This window comes from Schistocerca nitens, chromosome 10 (genome assembly GCF_023898315.1).
Source record: "Schistocerca nitens isolate TAMUIC-IGC-003100 chromosome 10, iqSchNite1.1, whole genome shotgun sequence".
NCBI lineage: Eukaryota > Metazoa > Arthropoda > Insecta > Orthoptera > Acrididae > Schistocerca > Schistocerca nitens.
Window position 1 is genome coordinate 17,032,774 of NC_064623.1, and position 10,308 is coordinate 17,043,081.

General features: G+C 44.7%; 1 pseudogene; it reads left to right on the plus strand.

The window, feature by feature from the left end:
* The first annotated feature begins 9,226 nt into the window (after positions 1-9,226).
* On the plus strand, positions 9,227-9,344 carry LOC126210907 (5S ribosomal RNA; annotated as a pseudogene).
* The last annotated feature ends 964 nt before the right edge of the window (positions 9,345-10,308 follow it).

Below are 10,308 nucleotides of genomic sequence, written 5' to 3' on the forward strand. Positions count from 1 at the left end.
AATTCATTGTCCCAGGAAGGGGAAACTTTATTGACACATTCCTGGGGTCAGATACATCACATGATCACACTGACAGAACCACAGGCACACAGACACAGGCAACAGAACATGCACAATGTCGGCACTAGTACAGTGTATATCCACCTATCGCAGCAATGCAGGCTGCTATTCTCCCATGGAGACGATCGTAGAGATGCTGGATGTAGTCCTGTGGAACGGCTTGCCATGCCATTTCCACCTGGCGCCTCAGTTGGACCAGCGTTCGCGCTGGACGTGCAGACCGCGTGAGACGACGCTACATCCAGTCCCAAACATGCTCAATGGGGGACAGATCCGGAGATCTTGCTGGCCAGGGTAGTTGACTTACACCTTCTAGAGCACGTTGGGTGGCACGGGATACATGCGGACGTGCATTGTCCTGTTGGAACAGCAAGTTCCCTTGCCGGTCTAGGAATGGTAGAACGATGGGTTCGATGACGGTTTGGATGTACCGTGCACTATTCAGTGTCCCCTCGACGATCACCTGTGGTGTACGGCCAGTGTAGGAGATCGCTCCCCACACCATGATGCCGGGTGTTGGCCCTGTGTGCCTCGGTCGTATGCAGTCCTGATTGTGGCGCTCACCTGCACGGCGCCAAACACGCATACGACCATCATTGGCACCAAGGCAGAAGCGACTCTCATCGCTGAAGACGACACGTCTCCATTCGTCCCTCCATTCACGCCTGTCGCGACACCACTGGAGGCGGGCTGCCCGATGTTGGGGCGTGAGCGGAAGACGGCCTAACGGTGTGAGGGACCGTAGCCCAGCTTCATGGAGACGGTTGCGAATGGTCCTCGCCGATACCCCAGGAGCAACAGTGTCCCTAATTTGCTGGGAAGTGGCGGTGCGGTCCCCTACGGCACTGCGTAGGATCCTACGGTCTTGGCGTGCATCCGTGCGTCTCTGCGGTCCGGTCCCAGGTCGACGGGCACGTGCACCTTCCGCCGACCACTGGCGACAACATCGATGTACTGTGGAGACCTCACGCCCCACGTGTTGAGCAATTCGGCGGTACGTCCACCCGGCCTCCCGCATGCCCACTATACGCCCTCGCTCAAAGTCCGTCAACTGCACATACGGTTCACGTCCACGCTGTCGCGGCATGCTACCAGTGTTAAAGACTGCGATGGAGCTCCGTATGCCACGGCAAACTGGCTGACACTGACGGCGGCGGTGCACAAATGCTGCGCAGCTAGCGCCATTCGACGGCCAACACCGCGGTTCCTGGTGTGTCCGCTGTGCCGTGCGTGTGATCATTGCTTGTACAGCCCTCTCGCAGTGTCCGGAGCAAGTATGGTGGGTCTGACACACCGGTGTCAATGTGTTCTTTTTTCCATTTCCAGGAGTGTAGGTTAAGTAGTGTGTAAGCTGAGGGACTGATGACCTTAGCAGTTAAGTCCCATAAGATATCACACACATTTTAACATTTTGAACCTATTAGTATACCATTGGCGTTTGCTGAAGTTACTGAAAAGACTGTGTATGAAAGGCTAATTGACCATTTCTTTTCATATACACTGAAGAGCCAAAAAAACTGGTATCGTACATGCAGAAGTGCTGCAGCACGATGTGGTGTGGACTCGAGTAATGTTCGAAGTAGTGCTGGAGGGAATTGTCAACCATGAATCCTGCAGGGCTGTTCAAAAATCCGTAGGAGTATGAGTGGGTGGAGATCTCTTCAACAGCACATTGCTAGGCACCCCAGATATGCTCAAGAATGCCTGGGGAGTTTGGCGGCCAATGGAAGTGTTTCAACTCAGGAGTGTGTTCCTGGAGCCACTCTGTAGCAGTTCTGGATGTTTGTGATGTTGCAGTGCCCTGCTGGAATTGCCCAAGTCCGTCTGGATGCACAATGGACACGAATGGATTCAGGTGATCACACAGGACGCTTACGTATGTGTCACCTGTCAGAATCGTATCTAGACGAATCAGGGGTCTCATATCACTGCAACTGCACACATCGCACACCATTACAGAGTCTCCAACAGCTTGAAAAGTCCCCTACTGACATGCAGGGCCCATCAATTCATGACGTTGTCTCCATACCCGTACACGTTCATCCGTTTGATAAAATTTGAAACGAGACCCATCCGACCAGGCAACATGTTTCCAGTCATCAACAATCGAATGTCGCTGTTGACTGGTCCAGGCGAGGTGTAAAGCTTTGTGTTGTGTAGTCATCAAGGGTACATGAGTAGGTCTTCGGCTCCAAAAGCCTGTATCGACGATGTTTCGTTTAATGGTTCGCACATTGACACTTGCTAATGGTCCAGCATTGAATTCTGCAGTAATTTGCGGGAGGGTTGCTCTTCTGTGACGTTGAAACGCTCTCTTCAGTCATCGTTGGTCACGTTCTTATGGGATCTTTTTCTAGCTACGATTATGTCAGAGATTTCATGTTTTGCTGCATTCCTGATATTCATGGTACACCTGTCAAGTGGTTGTATGGGAAAATACCCACTTCGGTGCCACCTTGGAGACGCTATGTCCCATCGCTCGTGCGCCGAGTATAATACCTCGTTCAAACTCAGTTAAATCTTGATAACCTGCCATAGTAGCAGCAGTAACCGGTCTAACATTTGTGGCAGGCACTTGTTGTCTTATAAAGGCGTTGCTGACCGCACCGCCGTATTCTGCCCTTTTGTGTATCTCTGTATTTGAATATACATGCATAAACCAGTTTCTTTGGCACTTTAGTGTAATTTGCTGTCAAATGTATAGGTTGGCTTTACAAGTGATTTAACAAATGAAAATGCTATATTCCTTTTTTTCGGTGAGCGATTAAAGAAAAATGTTCGAACACTAGGCATCTTTTTTTGATTTGACTAAGGTGTTTGGTTGTTTTGATCGCAAAACGTTGTTCCCGAAGTAGCACCATTATAGAGGACGGGGAGCAGCTCACGACTGGTTCACCTCTTACTTTAAGAACAGACAGCACAGTGCCGTTCTCCAGAGTATTGGAAATGTCTACGATGTGGTGTCCGAGTGGGGCACAGTTGAATGGGCCCCTCCAGTTCCTTTTTTTTAATGAATGGTATGCCTTGTAGTATTACAGAGCATTCTAAAATGGTTCTTTTCCCTGATGCCCAATACCTTGGCACTAAAGGATGTTGTGTGGAACACTGACACCGTCTTCTACATGGCCTGTACAGAGTGAACTAACGCTAAATCACAGCAAAACCCAACTTTTACATACAGATTGTAACACACAATTCGGCAAAACTGTACCTTCTAATTCCACAGAATGGGCATATGATTGGTGAGACTGAACAGTTCAAATTTCTAGGTATTCAAATAGGTAGTAAACTGTCATGGAAAGCCCGTGTTCAGGATCTTGTTCAAAGACTTATGCTACCAGTTTTACTATTAGAACCGTATCCAAAGTAAGTTATAGTCCGACGCGAAAATAAGTCTACTTTACTTATTTTCATTCGCTTGTGACGTATCACATTATATTTGGGTTAACTCTTCCCATTCTGAAAAAGTATTTTTTTGCGCAGAAATGGATGGTTCGGGTAATAAATGAGTGGTGTAAGTTTGCAAACCTCTTGCCGACCTCTATTCATTAGTCTGGGTATTCTGACATTGGCCTCTTAATATATACATATATTCTTTAATGTCATTTCTTGTTAAAAATATCAAGATTAGCAAATTACCAGCTTTCACTCAGTTAGTAGTAGGTAGAAATCCAATCTGCATTTGGATCGCACCCCTTGACTCTTGTGCAGATGGGCGTGCAGTATACTGCTGCATCAGTTTTCAAGAAGCTAGCACAAGAATTCAAAAATCTTAGCAGTAATCCAAGAGTTATCAGATCTAGATTGAAGAGTTTCCTCATGGGTCACTCCTTATATTCTGTTGGGGAGTTACTTGAAAAAATAAGCTAATTCCTGTGTTACATTGTTGATTGTGTTTATATAAACTTTTAGCTTGTCGTCTTTTTAGGATTCATAAGCATATTTTTAGCTGTTGTTACTTTTTTGTTGTAATTTCATGTACTGACACATTCCATGACCATGGAGATTTATTTCTCAATTTGGTCCTACGTAACTAGACATGTAAATATGAAAAAACATTAAATACATCTGGTTCCTGGGGTAGTATGTTCATCTGAGTGAGGTGTTCAATCTTTATATATCGTCTGAAGGTTGTTTAGAAAGCGCAATAAGTTGTGCGTTCAGGAAAATGGGGACGTGTTTGAACACCTCACTTAAGTGAACATTCGACCACTAGAAGGCCCACCTGGACACAAACAATTATGTACACCATGTTGCTTTTACCCCTATAACTTTTGAACGCGTCTAGCTCCCCAATTACAATTGATATAAAATTGATTTAAGCTGTTCTGTAGACAGTTGGTTTCAATAAATAGGCTAGATGATAGTAAAAAAACAATATTTTGTTTAAAAAATTATAGTTCATTGTTTTATTTGCTGGAAAATGACTAAATTAACAATGCTCGTAACACCACAGAAGGACAAGAGTGGGTACGTAGGACATCTGCAGTTAAGAAGCATGATAATTAATTTAGAGAGATCCGCTGCAGTTGTACTAATATTTATTCAAAACACGACCGATTTCAGGACTTTAGACCGATGACCTCACTGTCTGGTCTCCTCCCTCAAAACAACCGATTTCGAGATTTTAAAATCCCATCTTCAAGTGTGTGCAATTATTGTTTTCGATAACAACATGCGGTTGGGTCAATCAGTGCAAGAGCTCTACTCATTGCGTGTTGACGGAAACCGTGTACCAATGGACCGCCGCCGTACGATAGGAACCCCAACAACTACCGTCACACACCTGAAGAAGGGATTATAAAATCTCGAAACTGGTGGTGGTGTGAATAGTTTGAATAAATACTGAGGCGTTACTTTCGTTTTGCCTCAGGTTACAATAGGAAGTAATTATGTTTTCTATATCGAGATATAAGTTTTTCTTTGATTGCCAGCAGCTTCAATACTTCCCTGGGTGAAATGAATATTTGACGCATTTGTTTATTTCTTTTCATCATTTCACAAAGAGGTCACACGCCGTTTATATGTATACTCCTTGTTCCATCCTGTATGAGTGTGCATGGGTATGAATGGAAGTCAAGTGTAGCGGGAGCATGGACCAAAGGGAACAGTTTAAGGGAACAGCAGTCATTGCCAAAAAAATGGTTCAAATGGCTCTGAGCACTATGGGACTCAACTGCTGAGGTCATAAGTCCCCTAGAACTTAGAACTACTTAAACCTACCTAACCTAAGGACAACACACACATCCATGCCCGAGGCAGGATTCGAACCTGCGACCGTAGCGGTCGCGCGGTTCCAGACTGTAGCGCCAGAACCGCTCGGCCACCAGCGGCCGGCGTCATTGCCAACATTACAAGAATAACGGCAGGTAGGCCAGAGCAGCAAGCAAAGATGAAAACAGGCACGAGGGTAGGTTACAAAGTTGGTGCGGGGGTGAGGTGCGTCTCCCCACCACCGCGTTTGAATAGGAACGTTGGTCGGATGTTGGCGCGTGGAGGGCACTGTGGGCCCAGCCATGAGATGGACCGGACGCGGGAGCACAGCAGCTCGCAGATTTGGTGAGATAGAAATGAGGTAATACGGCTAAAACTTCACGACAGGGCACGCATTCAACATACCTTCATCGGTACACGTCATGGTTTTAATTTATTTGCAATAGTTTTCTCTGAAATGTGTTTGTGAAATTTAGCTTTGTGGTAGTGAGCATGCAACAGGAACCATCAGTTCATGTAGCTATTTCCCGAGTTATAAGCTTCACTTTTAGCTCAATGAGTGCAGATTGCGTATCGGATGGTAGATCGAGAAATTTCTGTCGCGAAATTTAATTATTTTTGGTACTTTCTTTGTGAGTTCAGTTTGCACTTCATTTTGGCGCCAATAGTACATCATTTTTGCCCAAAATCTTTTCTCTGATAGAGGTTATCTATCTTCAGCAGTGGCCTACCTTAAATTTCTAGTGGTGTAATTCATGCATGACGATAAGTGAGTCTTAAAGAATGAATGACGATTTTCCCGCTGAAGACGGTGTGGCCCACTTATGTATTTTTTGTGTTATTATGAAATTATGTGTCATATATTTTTTGTGTTATTATGAAGTTATGTGTCATATATGAAATTATTCGTGTAGCGTTTTCGTTTTATCATTGTCCTACCCATCAGAGGTAACGCTGAAGTTTTGTAACTAAAGAAAAATTGTAATGTGTCGGCTTCTAAAGTTTTCATCAAAGTAGAAAATAAATCTATTAAATGAGAGTCAGCATTTCAGTTAAGAAATAGTCCCCCAGTCACCTGACACATGAAATGGGTAGGATGTATCTTATTCAGTCCGATTTTCTAAAGTTAATGAAAGACAGAAATAATCTGCAATGTGAATTTAGATAGGCTACCAGCTGCTATAGGACGGCTTTGAGTTCAACCATCCCAGAACGTGTTATCTTAGAGAAACTCGCACCAGTTTCCGTTGCGTATATTTCAAAAATAATTAATTTGTTTATGAAGTTAATCAAATAAGGGTCACAATATAGACGCCGTTTCTTATGGGCCTGGTATATTAGCAGCCAGGACGCAAAATCGGGAACAATTCTCTAAGGTAATGCGGGGAGATGGTCACACAGGTTCAATATAAACTAAAAATATATAAAGAACCAGCATGCAGCCAACCAGCAGTCCTATAGCAATATTAATAAAACTGAAGAGGATCTCTCTAACTTAATTACCGCAGATGGAGTAGTTTTTTTTACTTTTTATACTACATAAATATTTTTTCGCTTTTTATTTTGCAAACTGCAGAGAAAAACAACTCATTTAAATTTCAGACCTACATCCCAACATCGTTTCGCTGCAGAATTCTTAAACATATTCTCAGTTCAGATATAGTAAATTTTCTCGAGATCGACAAGCTCATATCTACAAATCAGCACTGGTTTAGAAATCATCGTTCGTGCGAAAATCAGCTTGCCCTTGCCTCACGTGATATATTGCGAACTGTGGATGAAGAGCAACAGGCAGATTCCATATATCTAGATGTTCGAAAAATCATTTAACATGGTGCCCCATTGCAGACTGTTAGAGGTTTCCAAATATTTGAGTGGCTCGAAGACTTCTTAAGTAATAGAACCCTTTATGTTGTCCTCGATGGCGAGTGTTCATCAGAGACAAGGGATCATCAGGAGTGTCTCAGGGAAGTGTGACATACGCAATGATCTGATGGACACGGGAACAGCGATCTGTGGCTGTTTGCTGATGACGCTGTGGTGAACGGGAAGATGCAGAAGTTGAGTGACTGTAGGATTATACAAGATGAATTAGAAAGAATTTCTAGTTGATGTGATGAATTGCAGCTATCCCCAAATGTAGAAAAAAATAATTTAAAGGAGATGAGTAGGAAAAAGAATCCTGTGATGTTTGAATACAGCATCGGTAGTGTGCTGTTTGACACAGTCACCTCCATTAAATATCTGAGCATAATGTTGCAAAGCGATATGAAATGGAATGGATACATAAGGTCAGTTGTAGGGAAGGCTTCTTTTGTTGCCAGAATTTTGGGAAAGTATAGTTGTTCTATAAAGAAGGCGGTGAATAGAACACTAGTGCGATCCATTCCTGAGTAGTGTTCAAATGTTTGGGGTTCCCAACCGGTCGGATTAAAGGGAGACCACGAAACAGTTCATACACGTGCTGCTAGATTTGTTATTTGGTAATCCCTGGGCGAAGACGACGTTATTTTGAGAAACACTGTTGATGCTATTTTCCTTGAGGTAGATGCTATTTTCCTTGACTTCCGGAAGGCGTTCGATACAGTTCCGCATTGTCGCCTGATAAACAAAGTAAGGGCCTACGGAATATCAGACCAGCTGTGTGGCTGGATTGAAGAGTTTTTAGCAAACAGAACACAGCATGTTGTTCTCAATGGAGAGACGTCTACAGACGTTAAAGTAACCTCTGGCGTGCCACAGGGGAGTGTTATGGGACCATTACTTTTCACAATATATATAAATGACCTAGTAGATAGTGCGGAAGTTCCATGCGGCTTTTCACGGATGTCGTTCTTCCCGCGAACCATACGCGACTGGAACAGAAAAGGGAGGTAATGGCAGTGGCACGTAAAGTGCCCTCCGCCACACACCGTTGGGTGGCTTGCGGAATATTAATGTAGATGTAGAAAATTTAGAGAGTCAGCATTTCAAGCTGACTGGAGAACGATTCTACTTCTGCCACGTACACTTCGAGAAAGGACGTCGAAGATAAGAGAAACTAGTATCGTTTGGAGCCTTATGGACAGCCTTGCGATTGGAACAGGAAAGAAAATGGCTGTTAGAAATACTGGGTACACGTCGCCATGCACCGTAAGGTAAGGTATGTATGTAGAAACACCCTGTATATTGCGGTAAGTATGTTGTTAGTTAGATCTGATACAGAATACCATATTCAGAATTTACTATGGTGCATAAAAGCCCGCAGTTTACTTTTGTTCGTGTAAGGTACGACACTAAACACAAAATAACAGACAGGTAGATTTGAACTGTGATCGCTGTCAGGGAGGGGAAATGATAAAACACTATACTTAAAGATAGACGAAAAGAAACCGGCGTGGCTGATTGAGAAATGAAGAGAGGTAGAAGCGTAACCGATAAATAGTGGGAGCATTTGCTTTAATGTTTGACAGAGCACTCCCCGCGTACGTTAATGTTGCATGGGGGCTTAATTAAAAAGAAAAGACTAATATTAATGAATAAATGCAATAATTTTACTAGCTGTGTGACCGGTTACGAAGTCTCGTAACCGGTTGGCCCTGACTATTATTAGCACGCAAGGTCATCAGTCCCCTAGAACTACTTAAACCTAACTAACCTAAGGACATCACACACACCCATACCCGAGGCAGGATTCGAACCTTCGACCGTAGCGGTCGCGCGGTTCCAGAGTGTAGCGCCTAGAACCGCTCGGCCACCCCGGCCGGCGATGTCAGTAGAGATGCAGGAACAGCAGAGTGGGTTGGTCAGCAGAATTTGGTGACTTTGAATGTCGACTGGGCAATCGATGTCAGCAGAGATCAAAACCATCAAACATTTCAACCTTTCTGAAACCGCATTTGTTGACAGTTGGTGATACGTTTGTGAAGCGGAAACGTGGAGGAATAACCACAGCTAAAGCAAGGTCAGGAGCGCCAACGGCCTTGCCACAGTGGCAACACCGGTTCCCGTCAAATCACCGAAGCTAAGCGCCGTTGGGCTGGGCTAGCACTTGGATGGGTGACCATCTGGTCTGCTGAGTGCTGTTGGCAAGCGGGGTGCACTCAGCCCTTGTGAGGCAAACTGAGGCGCTACTTGAGTGAGAAGTAACGGCTCTGGTCTCTTACACTGACATACGGCCAGGAGAATGGTGTGCTGACCACACACCCCTCCACATCCGCATCCAGCGACGCCTCTGGGCTGAGGATGACACGGCGGCCGGTCGGTACCGTTGGGCCTTTGTGGCCTGTTCAGGCGGAGCTTAGTTTTTTTTAGCAATGTCAGGAGGATTTGATTTACTGATGCACTGGGATAATCGAGCATTGCTGAGGATGGTTAAAAGAACCCGAATGACATCAGCAGATGGAATGCCTTGTGAGTTCCAGAGTGCCACTGGCAGTCCAGCTAGAGCCATGATTGTGTTTGGGGATTTGAAGAGAATGGGACACAATGGTGGAGGATTTCTCCATAGCCAACACGTGTCTTTAGTCAGTGCTGTGTGGCGCTTGAGGTGGTGTAAAGAGCGAGGCCATTAGACAGCAGGTGACTGGAGGCGAGTGATTTGGACTGACGACTCACGCTGTACCCTGCAACAATCCGCTGGAAGCTGTGTGTGGTTTGGGAACTTATGGGCGCCCAACGGTGAGGTTATCAGCGTCCTCACATCAATGAAAACAAACGAATGTGGATAAGAACGAAAACTGTCGTACACGCATGCACACGAAACGACCACATATTGACTATCGCACAGGCACTCTCACATGCATTAAAACCAATGAGGAGGCAAGATAGCCAATCGAGAAAAAGGTGGGAAAACAAACCACAAAAGAGCTAAAAGACCAGCACAGGGAAAAGAGACTGGCCTACCACTTACAAAAAAATTTGGGTGAGCCAGCCACCTAGTTGACACATTAAAAATATCTCCCCAAAATCTTGTTAAAAATGTGGGACAAATCACAGAACTTTAAAACCCGAACCACATTCGTTTTGAGCATTGCATAAAACAGACTGCAGATC